General features: G+C 50.3%; 1 protein-coding gene and 2 long non-coding RNA genes across 4 annotated transcripts in view; 2 read left to right on the top strand and 1 right to left on the bottom strand.

Moving 5' to 3' along the window:
- The window catches only part of ST3GAL3 (ST3 beta-galactoside alpha-2,3-sialyltransferase 3), a 182491-nt gene extending 174771 nt beyond the window's left edge, over nucleotides 1–7720 (bottom strand). The window contains exon 1 of one of the 2 annotated variants that reach the window (XM_086902321.1): nucleotides 4792–7720. The gene's annotated coding sequence lies outside the window, so the exon portion shown is untranslated. Of the gene's footprint in view, nucleotides 1–3540; nucleotides 3773–4791 lie in introns of those variants that run through there. The other variant, XM_086902320.1, reaches the window with a different exon arrangement.
- LOC147651688 (uncharacterized) lies at nucleotides 4–4999 on the top strand. Its single transcript, XR_015290521.1, has 2 exons — nucleotides 4–2174; nucleotides 3359–4999. It is a non-coding gene; the product is annotated as an uncharacterized LOC147651688 (long non-coding RNA).
- A 69-nt stretch (nucleotides 7721–7789) lies between the features above and the next one.
- LOC147651687 (uncharacterized) lies at nucleotides 7790–14461 on the top strand. Its single transcript, XR_015290519.1, has 4 exons — nucleotides 7790–8316; nucleotides 8416–8595; nucleotides 10899–11066; nucleotides 11365–14461. It is a non-coding gene; the product is annotated as an uncharacterized LOC147651687 (long non-coding RNA).
- The last annotated feature ends 349 nt before the right edge of the window (nucleotides 14462–14810 follow it).

Here is a 14810-nt window from a genome sequence, read left to right as displayed (position 1 = left end):
GGAGGCGGTGCGCGTGCGCGGAGCGCCCCCCGCGCCCCTCAGAACCTGTGCGTGGCGGCGGCGGCGCGCGGAACGGAGCGGGCCTGCTTCCCCCTCACGGCCGCTGCCGGGCATCGCTCCTCCTCCTCCTCCAAATCCCGGCACCGCTCCCCAGTCACACCGTGGCACCTCCAGAGCACTGCTGTGCCTCCAGGCTGGCCTGCCAACCCTGCACCGGCGGTGAGGCTCCGCATTGTCACCCCACAATACTGCGCCTTCCGCCAGCTGAGACACCTCAGCTCTCGCCCGGCCGCTGGGCCCCTGCAGTGACATGGCATCACCCGCCCTCCAGGCACCGCGTTGAGTGCTCTGCGTCTGCCTTCAAGTGCTGCACTGCCCGATGGCCTCCCAGCCCTTCCCCGCTCTGCACAGCCACGACACGGCAACGCTGTCCTGGGCTGCTTCCATCGCTGCCCAAACAGAGCATCTGTTCCTTCCACTGCCTTCACACCATCCTCCGGCTTCTGCAAACCCTCCCAGCACTGCAAACCCGACAAGGTCCTGCCCAGCCCCTGCACGGCTCTGCGCCACCTCCCCGGTGTGGCACAGCCTCCGCCACTGGAGCACAGCAGGCTGCACGACCTCCCAGCTGCCCTTCCACCGCACAGCACGGCTCGCGGCACGCAGGCAGTGAAGCTTCCACGCACTTCCAGGCATGTTACAGTCTCCACCTCCCCACTGCACAGCAGCACTGGGGCCAGCCTGCACCGCACTCTTCCTGCTGCATTGCCCTCGTTCTTGCTGGCCCCACAGCCTTTTAGTGCTCCTTAGGCAGAGGGCAAGTGACAAGCTCTAATATAACGCCTCTCAGGGACAGATAAACAGAACAATAAAGAGAAATGATTAGTCATGGGGGGAGAAAGTTATTTGAAAGGAAAAAAACCGTAAGGAATAAGCCTGCATCTTCAGTGACCAGCCTAATGACCCTCCATTTGTCACTGATAACAGAAAGTAAATAAAAGGTGATTTTAAGGGAATCCTAGTAAGATAATATCCAGCATGGTGGCAGCTCCCACTGAGGTGAGCCCAGGTGCCAATGTTGAATGGCAGACACTGCCTTGAACAGCACAGAGCTGGCTGAACACTGCCTTTGACAAAAGGCAGAGTTCCTGCTGGTCACAGGGAGAGCTGGTGGGGGCCCATACAGCCTCATTTTCACAGACAGAAGCCCCACTTTGTGCTCTGCACAAATGAAGTCAGTGCAAGTTGGTTGCTAGTGTGGCACCTATGCAGCCAGGCTTCCAGAGCTACCACGCTCCTCTGCAGAGACACAAGGGGAGACACATGTCACACTGATATGCCATTAGGTTTTTTGGATGCCAACAACAACTTCTACAGACAGCACAAGAGACCAACAGACTCACACAAGCACCTAGGTATCATTGGCACCAATATCCCCATCTGAGGTGGTATTTGGTACCCAAGGAGGTATGTGAAGAGGGGACACAACCATGTCCATGCAGCCCTATCCATCTGTAGATCTGCCCCCAAGGTGCTGCCCCACCAACCCCCAGCTCGCAAGGCTGACCTGCTCAGGATGCTCGTTGCTCTCATTCATCTGAGATAGCTCCCTTCCCCTCCAGCTTCACGGCAAGCTGGCAGCCAGGGCTGGTGTGGGCAGCCTCCTCCTATGGCCCTGGCTCTGCTGCCGGGCTCATTTCTTCCAGCAACCCCACTGACTCCTGCACCACATCACGTCTGGCTGAAGCCCAGTTTTACTTTACAAACGCTCGCTTTATGTCTGCTCCTCTCTTGCCCTCTTCATCTCTCCATCTGTGTAAGCTGGGTCTCATCTCCCTACCTCAGCTGCCCTTGTCCCTGTGACACGGACCTGTTGCACTGCCTGCTGCCACTGCGCCACATCTGCTCCAGCTGTCCCCAGGCTTCACCTAAACTGCCCCCGACTGTACTGCCTTTGAACCCCGCGGTGTGCGGGCACAGCAGGTGATCTGATTTCAGTGATGAGATAAGCGGGGACCTACAGCAAGGGGCCAGATTGCGACAAGTCTGGGGCTTGCTCCTGAGCCCGTGTTTGTCACTCAGGAAACTCTAACCCCGTGATCAGGTGTCAGTGTGCTGCAAAGAGCCCAGGATGAAGTCATTCTTCTTGCCAGCCTGGAAAAAAAACTCAGAAGGTGAGTGCTGTATATCTTGGAAAATCAGGTACCAGTGCCTGGCAGCTGTTTGATGGCCATGAGATGAATTAAGACAATGATTAGTGGACTGATTTGGTTCAAGTAGCAGGACTTTAGTCTGAACATGTTCCTACTTAGCTTACACATTTCATTTGCAGGCAGATGTCAAGCTGGATGTTGCTAGGAGATAGACAGCAGGGGAATAATTAAGTCTGATTAAATCCTATCATATTGCTGTGCTGCTTTCCAGAATGCTCTGAAGCTTTTTAAAGCCAAACTGACCAAATGATCAGGCAAATGGTCTAGCCCATCCTTCTCAACAAAACCCATTCTCAGCCAACCTGCTGAGCCTGTGTTTACCCATGTGTCTGCAGGGAATTTCCTGCAGCAGCACTGGCCATGAGTTGGAGAAAAAGGGCTCTGGCAGAGGGCACAGCTGGTGACTACATTAGCACGAAACAGTTAGGGCTGGTCACTGCTTGGAGCAGACAGTGCAGGGTTCTACCCCCGTGTCCCTGTATCAATGCTGCAGAGACACTTATGTTGGACTAAGCATGACTTGGACACACCAGCGTAACCATAAGAAAAGCTTATTTCTGCCCTTTTTTTGAAAGGAGCCTGCCTGTGGCATGTCAAAATTGCTCTGCAAATTCTCCTCATGCATGAGGAAATGCTGAGCACCACAAGGCATTCCCACTGAACTAACACCTGCCTGCATTTTCTTTCATGGTGGTTGAACCATGCACTATATATGGGAGGACTCATAAATAACAGCTACAGGTTCTTTTCCCACCAGTAAATGAAGTTAGGCTGTAACTATCTGCATCAGATGCCAAATATACACATCAGCCTCCAGGCTTCCTTCATAGGGACTTCTAATCTTGTTTTGTTTTTTTACCCTATAAAAATTACCATTCTAATACTCACACTGTAATCCTTCTCCCCAAATTAAATGTCATCAAATCAGACCCAATACTAATTAATGCAATATTTTATGATTAATTAAATACCACTATATACTACAGCAAAGATCTCTTTCAATAATGGCTAGACAGAGATTACCTCTGCTGATGCACAGGCTCAAAGAATGCAATCTGGGCTGTAAGACACTTGTAGTTTGTCTTATCTCTCTGACCAAACTTGTTTCATCCCACACATTCATTATGTATTATTCTTAAATGCAGACTCTGAACGTGATCAGACTGTGGAGAACACTTTACATTTCTGGTGCTCTGGCTACTCTGAAAACAGAAATGTTAAACAGCACCAACACCAGGCCCACACAAAACATGTTAAAACAATCTGAACTTGGATCAAAAGTTCTGCCACCCTCTAGATGTTTTCAACAGCAAAGAATCACACTTACCACTTCGGGATCAGATAAACCCCTGGAGCCTGCCTGATCACCTCCACAAGCACTCTGACTGGACCAGATTTCCAAGAGTCTTCCTCAGATGAAGTGACCCAATGGTCGCGCCTGGCAGGCGGCTGTGTGAGTGCAAGCCCCTGGCCAGCACCTCGCTCAGCAGTTCATCTCCTTGCAGTAATTCCAATACACTATGTTTGGTTCACTCATAGTTTCCAAGAGAGGAGGTAGGCTTGAATTGAAGACGAGCGTTGAAGACTCCCACTTTTCTGGGTCTGTTTCAGGAGTCCCTCACCCTCACGTTCAGAAGAGCATCCCACCTCCCTGTGTCTGGCTTCAGCTTGCAGACATACCATTTTATTCTGCCTTCTGCTTGATTAAAGAGCCTTTCAGAGCCTGGCATTTTCTCTTTGTGACACTACACATATGCTGCAAGCAAACCCCCTCTCATCCGTCTTTCTGAAAAGCTAAATATACTGAGTCGCTTAATTCTCTTTCTGCCAGGCTTTTCCTCCCACCCTCAAGCCATTTTTTGTGTTTCTGCTCTATAGAGCCTCTCTGATTTTTCCCGAATCCTTTTCAAGATATGGAATCCCACAATGAGCCTCCCTAATGCTTTGACACAGGGATTTAGTCTGCTTTTCCTATTTTCTGCCTTAAAGGGCTGCATTAGTCCTTTTTACCATAGCATCAGGATAAGCATTCAGGCAGGATTGTCTTGAATCTTTTCCAGACCCCTTGCTGGCAGGTTAGAACCACCTGTATCTCAGCTGCACACCCAGGAACTGATGGAATTTGGTGGTTAGGGACACCTCCACTCCCATATGCCTCCCTCACTCGCTCCCTGTCCTAGAATCATGGATGTCATGGTTGCCACATTTGGCGGGGGGCTTAGGGAGCTGAGCTCAGCAGGCCTTAGGAAGATTTGCTGAGGCCTGGTGAGTTGTCCAGGAGCAAATATCCTGATCCCAGTAGGTTACTGTGCCATGAAAGAGAGGAGAGCACAGAACCAAGCAGTGCCTGCTGGCATCCAGTCTGGTTTGACTGTCTGGGAAATATTTTGCAATGCTTGTTAATATTTTACCCATCCTGTTCAGAGTGACAATGGTCACTGCAGAATCTGTGATGTGACTAGTTATTAGGCTGCACACAATGAACACAGCTCTTAAAAATAATAGGCTAGATGAAGGTTCCTTCTTAAGAAACCAGCTAAAATAACCTCCCCTCAGCAGCCTCCCCAGTGAAGCCTACCTGAGATCTGGGAGTGAAATAGGGAATCTTGCTCAGCCCAGGGGCCATCACTGGATATCACAGTGCATTTCTTCATGCCAGTGCTGCAGGAACCCTGAATGAGCCCAGCTCCAGCTGTGTCTGTGCTGCCTCTCCAAAGCCAGGAGTGCTGTCCTTGAGTTTCCAAGATGATTGCTGAATAAACTTGAATTTCAGAGATAGATGGAACTGTGATGGCCATGAACCTCATTGGGTTCATCTTGAGCTCTCCAGACAGGCATTACCCCATCCTCTTTCATACCATAAAAACATCTGGAAGAGACGGGTGAGGCAGGCAGGCACCATCCAGCCACTGCCTCCTCTCAAATGTGAATGGCAGGAGTGATTCCATCTCATGTGCTGTCATAGAGAGGAGGGAATTTGGCAAAGCAGTGGCACAAGGAGAGGCTGCATCTCCCCAAACCAGCCACAGTCATGCTTAGGCCCAAGTAATTTGCCAACAATTTGATGATTTAATCACACTCTTCCAAATACATGTGCTAATTTTTAATGAATGGTCAGCTGGTAGGAGGCCAGCATAATCTAAAGGGTCAAAGCAATGGGCAGAGAAATGGCAGAGAGCCCCAGACTGCTACTAGGTAAATGAAAGCACAGCTAAGGGCAGCCTGAAGCTCTTACACAGGGAAACTGCTCCCTGGGCAAAAGGAAAGTTCTGGCTGCTGAGAGCAGGAGCATATATAGAGAACACTTTGCTTTCTCCTGCTTTCAATAATGCTGTAGGATTTTCATTGAAAGACTCAAGTAGATTAAAAATTACACATATTAACAGCTACATTCTGAGATCTGCCACTGAGCCAAGGCTTAATGGGGAGACATCAACAACAGGAAGCCTACCTAGATCCCCAGTGACCCCTTGGTCCAGTACCATTTCATAGATCTTAGTATCAGTTGTCTGGATGACAAGATGAAGGCTTACGTATGGGGCTGATAAAACACTGAACAGGCTGCTTGCTACTACAGCATGAGCTGAATGGTCTGGGAAAATGCTAGCAGCCCACAGCATAGTGATGGGCTGCAAAGGAAGGTTCTTGGGAATGGAAAAGACAGGCTGTACCACAGGGTGGAGAATCTCCCTGAAAGCAGGGGTGGGAGGTGAAATTAGGGAAAAAAGCTGAAAAAGAACTGTCCCCACACATGACTGTTGCTATGAGCCTGCAGCACAGTACCTTGGCTCTGAGGGCCATGAGTCAGAGGGGCATGGAGGGGATCTGCAAGCCCAGTTAAGCTCTGACAAAGCCAACTTGATGTCTGGTCCAGCTCTCCAAACTTCAGAACAGGCACAGAAATCCCAAGGAGCAGCAACACCACCACCACAAAAAAGGATCTAAGGGTTGGAAATGCAACAATAAGGCTGCATAGGATGTGAGAAGCACAAGCTACTTCACTGCCCCAGGAGAGGGTCTCTTCACTGCCAGAGGGAACCAAGTACCAGTATGGGCAGAAGGAAGTGCAGGAGCCAAATGTGAGAAGCTGAAGATGGGAAAAACTCAAGCGTGAAATTAAGTAGAGCATGGTCACTGAAGGCTGCAGGGGCAGCCATCATTACCAGGAAACAGCTTGTAAAATAAGTTTAGATATCAACTAGTTTAAGGTCTCAAACTTTTTGACATCTGTGGCTCAGGCATGAAAAAGAGATGCTGTATGGACGTGCTTGCTGTTTTGCCCTGAGCTGTAAGCACCCTTCCTGATCTCCTGTCCAAACAGCTCCAGCAGCAAAAAGGAGGCCAGGACTGATTCTTTCATGCCAGAGAAGGCAATGGAGAAGGTGTGGAGGGCTCTGCCTGAGGACAGTTTTGTTCACCTGCTCTTCTAGCTCATGCATGTCTTTCTAAAAACAGGAACAACAGCCTGAGCTGGCTTTGTGGCATTACACTACCTGCAGCAGTGCTCATTGCCAGCCTTTGACCCAGGGAATGCATCATTTCCAGCCCGGAGCTTCACTACTTAATTACTTGCACTGGAGCAATCCCTTGTGTACCTTCAGCTAGCCTGCTATGGTGATGGGGCCACTAGCCATAGGCTCATCTTTTCATCCTGTTCAACCTGAATCTCCTCTTCATTGCTCCCTGGTGAACTGGAGCCTCTGAACCCAAGTAAAGCACTAGCAACCTTCACACAACACAGCAACCAGCTTTGTTACTTATACTTGTTTCTCCCATACATGCCCAGGTGAGTTGATGCCAAAACCCACTGCATAAACACAGCAGCACAAGTGCCCAAATCAGTGTCCACTTCCCCATTTGTGTCACTCTGGTCTCTTCTCCACATGCCCAAAGGAAATGGTCAGCAACACTGCCTCTGGTAAGCAGCTCTTGTCTGCAGAGCCACAGGCTGCACCCCTGTTAAGTGACTGCCCCTCTCAAAACCCCATGATGCACCAAGGGACATCAACATCTCCCAGAGTGCAGGACCACGAGCCCAGAGAGATGCTCTTGAAGCATCCCACCTCCTACACATCTGAGACCAGGGCAAGCATGATGCTCAGGAAAGGGATCAAAGAGGTAGGAAGTAGCAAGGGCAAGGTGAGGCAGGAGGAAGGGAAAGCACCAGGCACCTCAAATGCTGCCAGTCACTGAGAAAGTGGTGTGAGGAAGTACTGGTGCTGCTGGTGGAGGTGCTTCACCATTGGTCAAGAGAACAGCTGCCTAGCCTGGGGCCCTGGGTTGGCAGGGTGGCTGCCAGCTGAGGTAGCCCTGCTATGTCCCAGTGCCTTTCTTCCCCACTCCTGGGTGCTGAGGCTTATCTGCTCCCTCTTAGGAAAATGAAGAAAGGAGAGGAACCACCCAGCATGGCATGGGCCATAGGAGCTGTGTGGGAGGGTGCAGGGACTGAGGGCTTAGCCCCTGCCCCGACCCCTGTGCTGCAGGATATCGCCAAAGGTGTGTGCTCTACTGTGGGACATGAACACACTCAGTTCTGGAGATTCAGCATTTATGACAACCTGTGCATTCTTGCAGCTGCTTTGCATAATGGAGTTAGAGCAGCCAGAGGGAAAGGCCTCTGGGTGCTCTGTTTGCTGTCAGGATGTGGGCTAATAGCAGCCATGAAGAGGCAGCTGCCAGCCACAGGCAGAGGTCACATACAGAAGGGTGCTGCTGAAACACCTCAACCCCCCAAGTACATCACTCAAAGTCACAGAGGTCTATGTTGCTAGGTATGAATGAGAACAGGACTAAGGGGACACTGGATCCTTGTGTAGTAAGTGGGATCCTAAACAGTGAGGGTACAAGAGCTGCCAGCCAATGGAGGACTGTGCCCCTGTCCCAGCAGTCATATGGGGGACCAGCCAGGCCAGCAGGTCCTCGTTTTCAGCTGCAGCCCATCCCGCCCAGCCACAAGAAAGAGAGGACAAAGCTCTGCCTCTCCAACACAGCTTCTCCACCCTGCTCCATGGGAAAAACCTCCCTATGCCACAGCCAAGGGAATATGAACTTTCTGCAGCCACCTGAGCCATCACTATGCTGGGAGATGCTGGCGATCCACAGGGTAAGGCAGAAGCAGCTGCTCAGGGCTGGAACATTCCAGGTCTCAGTAACCAGTTGAGGAAGGTTTGCACCTGCAGCTGAACTGGTCCTTCCAATGCAGGGATGGGACAAGACCAACACAGTGAGGTGTTGGTACCAGCAACACCCTCTCTGACAGACTGGTTCCTGGTGGATAGCATAGATTAGCACCACTACTTTGTGCAGTCACCTAGACAAGTCCTGTGTTCAGAGTCCAGCACCTACAACCCACCTGGGCTGGCATTTGAGCCCTGGTGTGAAGGTGAGTAGCGCAGCCTGCTCCAGCCCAGCCCCCCTCTAACCCAGCCACAGACTCTGTGTAGGACACTTCTCCCCTCTGCCAGAACCCACAATGCAGTCATGGCTTGGCACTGTCAGCTCTCAGCAGCACTGTGTCATTGTGTGGGTCCAGGGCATCAGGGACCTGTTTCATGCAGGGGCTCCCCAGCAGTGCTGAGGGACCAGCTTCACACAAGCCTGACCACAGGAGACAATTTTGTGCCCCAGCTCTCCTGTCCTCCATCAACTCACCCCAGTCACCTCCAAATCACTGCCCCTTCCACTCCACCAGCTGCAGCCCCACACAGGGCTCTAATGAAAAGGGGAAGCTTTGATACCTTCTTCCCATAGGCTTTCTAAGCCTCGGGCCCTGCAGAAAAGCCAACTCCTCAGCTGAAAGGGCTGCCCAGTTCTGTGACAGCAAGGGACCATCTGCAAGCATGTCACTGCCATGCTTCAGATTTCTCCTTTTCCTTCACAATCCAGGAAATACCCTCAACTTCAAGAGCCAGCGGGGAATTTGCTAAGCTGCTTTCTCAAAAGCAGTGAAGCTGCACAAGTTCAGAGAGAGGATGGTGGTATCCTGCACCAATAGCTGCTCCCAGCAAGCTCAGAGCCACAGCATCCAGCCAGTGCTGCCTTTCCTGGAGGAACAGCCCACGCTTCTCCCATTGCACCAGGTGGCTGCAGCTGGGAAAGGCATTGCATGGTCTGGATGTGGAGTGAGCTTGTCATCTCTCCCTCATCAGCAGAGCTGGCCTAAAAATATCACAGAGTGGGTTGATGGTGGTTGTGCTACAGTCTCCATTATGCAGATGGAAATGGCTGGTCCCTGCCAGAGTGCCTGGGGAAGCACCAGCTCCTCTGCCCTGCACTGGCACAGGATCTTGGGATCCTGTCTGTGCTGCAGAAATCTCCATAGGAGGGAGGTGCACGGGACAAACCATGGCACAGAGCATCCCAGACAGGCACAGCATCACTGTGGGGATATCCTGCTCAGGGCAGACAGCTCCATAGGTTTTGTCCCTCCTGGATGCATGGGATTGAGTAGGGTGGGGAAGAGGAGAACAGAATTTCACAGCCCACTGCCTTAAAATCCTAACAGTGATGAAATGGGGAGCTGCCCAGGCAGCACATAATGAGTCAGAAGTGCACCCAGGCAGCTGAGCTGACAGCACTGTGTGTGCAAGCATAGGGGCACAGGGAGCTGAAGTACAAGTCAGCAGAGAGGCCACAGAAGGAGTGGGATGAACCCTCAGCCCACAGGAAAAACCAGAGGAGCACAGGAGCAAGGGGCCAAATTTACAGCTTGGCCAGGAAGAGGGCTGGCTGGCTCTGTGCCCTGCAACATCCTGCCAAAGGGCAAAGCTGCCAGCTCCTCCCTTCCCATCCCTGCACACCCCAAATCCACAGGGTCTGACAGTGAGCACAGCTGCTGACACAGTCTCAGGCAATCGCTCACCCAATAAACCTGACTGAGTGGGAAAAACAGCAGACACTGCTGGAGAGGGCAGGAAGGATGTAGCAGCTCCCACAGGAATTGCTTACAGGAAAAGATCATGAATCCAGTGCCAGAGATTCTTGCTCTGATACAGACGCTTGTCTGGCAGGCAGTCTGATTTCATCCCAGCCTCAAAGGTGTCCCCAGGATGTCGCAAGCATCCTTGACCACAAACCTGAAGTGCTGTTTACTCACCCTCATCACATAGTGCACTTTCCGCAGATCCTGGGCCAGCAGGGCAAGCCCCATGTGCAGCCAAAACTCTCCTGGAATGGTGACCCAGCATCAAGGCCACACTGCCTGGGCAGCCCTTCCCCAGAGGCACAAGCTTCAAGCACAGACCTGTCGCACCTCTCCCTGCACCAGACTGTTGGCAGCTCCCACAGCTTGCGTGGAGCTGTCGCCAGGAATCAGAATTCTGAGCAATCTCACCTGCCTTTAGGGCTGGAGGACAGGTTGTGCTGGGAGAGGAGTGAGTTCAAAACACCATATGGCACAGCCATAGCCAGGCATCTGTTCACTGGGAAGTGGAAAGTCTGCCTCAGCAGGTACCAGGCACCTCTCCAAAAAGGCTGCACAAGGGCTCTTCTGTCCAGTAGCTTTTGAAGGAAAGATTCTCTAGGCAGGCTCCAGCCTGCACGGAAAAGGGGTGGGGAATCTGCTGTGAGAGGTGATGACTGTTCAGCCCCCAGGATCACCCCCACAGCCCTAGCCTGGAACTCTCTGGGAACGATCCATGCAGTCTTCACACAGCCAGGGCACAACTGGAGGCTGCTTCTTTGCAGAGTCTGCAGTGATGGCCAAAGGACTGATCCAGGTCCCCCAAATCTGTACCCACAAGATGACAGAGTGGAGGACATGGGCAGGCAGGAGGGATCTCAAACAGCATGGTCCAGGGTAGCAGTGAAGGAACCAGGCTCCTGAGGAAAGACCTTCCCAGCGCACAGGGCCAGGTAACAAGTCCAGCCTGGAACAGGCAGGGGAGAGGGGCAGGAGAGACCCCACTGCACTGGGCTGGGACCCCTTGAAAGGGCTCCTCTGGAGAAGCTGAGGAGCAAGAAGCTCTTCCTCGTGTGCTGGCCCATCAGGTGCTGACGTGCCTGGCTCCCAGCCCACCAGCTCACAGTCACGCAGCTCCCATGAACGCTGTCTTTCTTCTCCCTGCTGTAAAGACCTTGGCAGCCCCTCACCCGCTTCGACTGGGGAGGGAGAAGAGCCAAGTTCTCTTTTTCTGTCCTTTCTCCTTGCCAGGCTCTGCACAGTGCTGAGGGCCCAAGTTGGGAGTCTCCCTGCACTGCAGACATCTGCTCCCACAGGAGTCACCCTCCAGCCAGCAAGGAAGAGCAGGGTTGGCCCCAGCCCCACAGTGTGAATGGCTGAGGGTCCAAACAAGATGTCTTGTGCTACCTCTGCATATGAAAGAGAGAATGGCAGAATATGAGCATTTACACTTCTGCCAGTCCCTGTGGTCAGCAGCTGTTAAATGGTGTTTGGAAGTATCTATCCAGCTGGAACTGGGAAAGCCAGAGAGGACTCAGGACAGACCCATCTCTGGCTGCCAACACAACTACTCTCTTCATCCTACCCTGGCTCTGCTGGGGCTGGACAAGCAAAGCTGTGTTCCTGCTGCAGAGCCAAGTGGCCTGGGCAGCCATCCACCACAGGCAAACACACGGGCTGCTCAGCCCTTTGGTGTAGCTGCTCCACATCACCAGTTTCCTTGCTCTCCTTCATCACACCACTCCTGTTTTCCATGGAACTGTCTGTAAGTTAATTGCTCCTCTGTACCTGCAGCCCATCAGTACCCATCACCCACACTACTAAAGGCATCCCTATCCTGGCACTCAGGACACTGTCATTTCTTTTTAATTGCTTGTGGCTATCAGGAATGAAGTTTGAGTTAACCTGTGCTGCAAGGATAGGCAAGAAAAGTAACCCAAGAGTTGCAGAGATACTGTATTCAAGAGAAGCAGCAGCATTTGAGGAAATGAGAGTCCAAGTGTATGAACGAGTATCAGCTCATCCACAACCATCTGATCCCCATGTCTGAAATGTCTCTGGAGGCCCATGGGTACAACATGCTGCCAAGCCTCCCTAAATTCAGTAAGACTGTGAGATTGAGTCACAATACTTCTTGAAGTAGCTTGATTTGATCTATAGCACACTTGCTGGGCTGTAAAGACAGGTTTGCTCCTAACTCTATATGGAGGACTTCAGTCTGCATATGAAAACCAGCCACCCACCTTACCTACAGCCTGTGAGGAGGCAGCTCTTCCTGCAGCCAGTAGTGTGGATAATGCTGAGAGCATCTCAGTTCCTGGGGTGTTGGGCAGCATGAGGAGCCCATGCTGCCAGGCAGTAACTTACTGGAGGTAGAAGAGCCCAGCAGCAAGCCTGTTTCATTTCTCTCCTGCATTGTGTACTGAAGGTGTTCACAGCCCACTAGAACCATTCATAACAGTGAGAACATTTCCTAAATGCAGAATTCCAGGCCAAAGATACCTCTTCTCAGGCTCTCCTACCTCACTCAGTTTTGTTTCAAAATTAAGATGCATACTATACAATTTAAATTTCCAGTACCCTCCCACACACTTCCCTCCTTTGCTAGGTGCTGTCAGAACTGTTTTGATGCTGGTGTTGTCACATTACTCATGCTGCAGCAAGGAGGCTGTGGCAGTGCTTCTGCATGGATCTGTAACAGCTTCATCAAAAGACAGCAATCAGGTGATTGTTTCCCACTCCTCTGGCAACCATTCTGGTGAGGTCAAAGGAAACTGCAGATTCACACCTTCAGCTATGTTCATTACTGGAACCAAGCAACAAATGCCACCTGAAATGTTGTACTCTTCATTCATCCAAGGGAGAAATCTAAAGCTATTCAATGGCCCTAACAGCAACATGGAAAAATGGAGACTGATTATAGGAAAAGAGGAAAAAGGCTTATTTTGACTTTTAACAATACAACATCATCTTTGCTCATGTTCAACTGAAAATACTACATGCTTTACACTAATCTAAATGCTCACACTGGAAGTATATTTGTGCAGTATCTACAAAGTTGTCAGGGAAAAGGAGCCATTATAATTTTCCCCAAACTACAAAAGCTGGCTCCAGAAATACCTGGCACATTACATTTCAAAGATATGAACTGAAATAACCTTACAATAAGGAAATTCCTCAAGGTCACTTGGTGTATCAGTAACAAAAAGCCCTGAGCTAAAGTAGAAGAATCTCCTTTCCTTGACTGCAAATTCAGCAGGTCTTAACCAGCACTGTGAAATTCAAGAGTCAAGCCCAAAGTAAAGAACAGAGCAGTCTGAGACTGCGCCCAGATAAGATTTTCTGATGACTCCTCTTCTGGCACTCTCAGCTGCATAGGGAACCTAAGGTTCTTGCTGCAGATGCCTCAGCTCTGTATTTCAATGAGAGATGATTCTGTGGTTCTAGTTCTAGTTAAACAGCCAAGCTGGACTGAGTCTTTAAAAGACAGAACTCCACTTAAGTCTCTGAAAGACACCTGAGAATTCACTAGATAGGCATTAAGGAGACGAATATTAGAAAAGCATAATGGTAATAGAAAAATTAGAAGCATGATGAGAATTTCCAAGTTCCATTGCTTCAGCTCCTAAATTAGTTTACAAACTGTCTTCTTTAAATTAGATTTATTTCTTGAGGAAACTGAAAACAACATACAGGCTACCAGTCTTGATTTCACCCCACATTTCATTTAAAAACAAGCATAACTGCAGACATGTCAGACAACAGGAGCCCAGTTAAAGAATGGAAGAACAGAGATGCACTGGAAGCCTTGGGATAAGTGACTGTGCTCCTCAAACAGTGCAGAATCAATGCAACCCAGCTCAAAACACCAGAGAGAGAAGCAGCAAGGAGAATGGGTCACACTACTGACAGTTCTGCCTCTGGTCATCTGAGAAGTCTGCTGATAGAAAAGCAGTCTCCTAGAAGTCCAGCCAGAGGCAGAAATGTTACTGCAAGCGGGTGCCTTACAAAGAATAGAGTCGCCTTTTAAAATCTTATGAAAAGTTATCACTGACTTGTGAAGATCGTCCTGAATTAAGGGCAAGCCACTATTTGTTTATACAAAAATTGCTCCTTGTGGGTCCAACCTGAACCAGTCACAGATGGAAGCTTCATGGAAAGTGAAGAGGTCTACTGCCTGCAGCACCACGTGCAATGGACCAAACAACGGGTCACCAGAGCGCACACTGAGCATGATTTTGTACTGAACATATTCAAGAACACCTGACCAGCTGATAATCTGGCAGCCCCTCACTCTCACTGGAATGATGCTGGAGAAGTGATAAACACACTTTGAAAAAAAACAAAACCACTGGAGAAAATTATCAGACATGATAAAAGTCTTGGTAATGGAAAGCCTGTGTACTGTTGAGACAGCTGCTCTGTACAGAGCTTTTATTGCTATCTCTAGCAAACATACTTCAAACCATAAACCAAAGTGCTTTTGCCAAGTCGAAAATAAAGACCCCTCAAACATCAGGGTCACTGATTTTAAGTTCAAAGAGAAGCCAAAATGCAGTTTAGTCCCTGCAACAGGAAATAGAGTGCTCACGTCTGAAAGCTGCAGCACAAGAACTGACAGGAAAATTGGGAAGGCCCTTTGTCTCAGAGTACAGGATGGCAGTGGTTTCCAACATAGTGCAGTCAGCTGTGCAACT

Source organism: Cyanistes caeruleus, chromosome 9 (genome assembly GCF_971803275.1).
Source record: "Cyanistes caeruleus chromosome 9, bCyaCae1.hap1.1, whole genome shotgun sequence".
Lineage (NCBI taxonomy): Eukaryota > Metazoa > Chordata > Aves > Passeriformes > Paridae > Cyanistes > Cyanistes caeruleus.
Note: the sequence above shows the minus strand (reverse complement) of the source record. Positions and strands in the feature narration are given on the sequence as shown.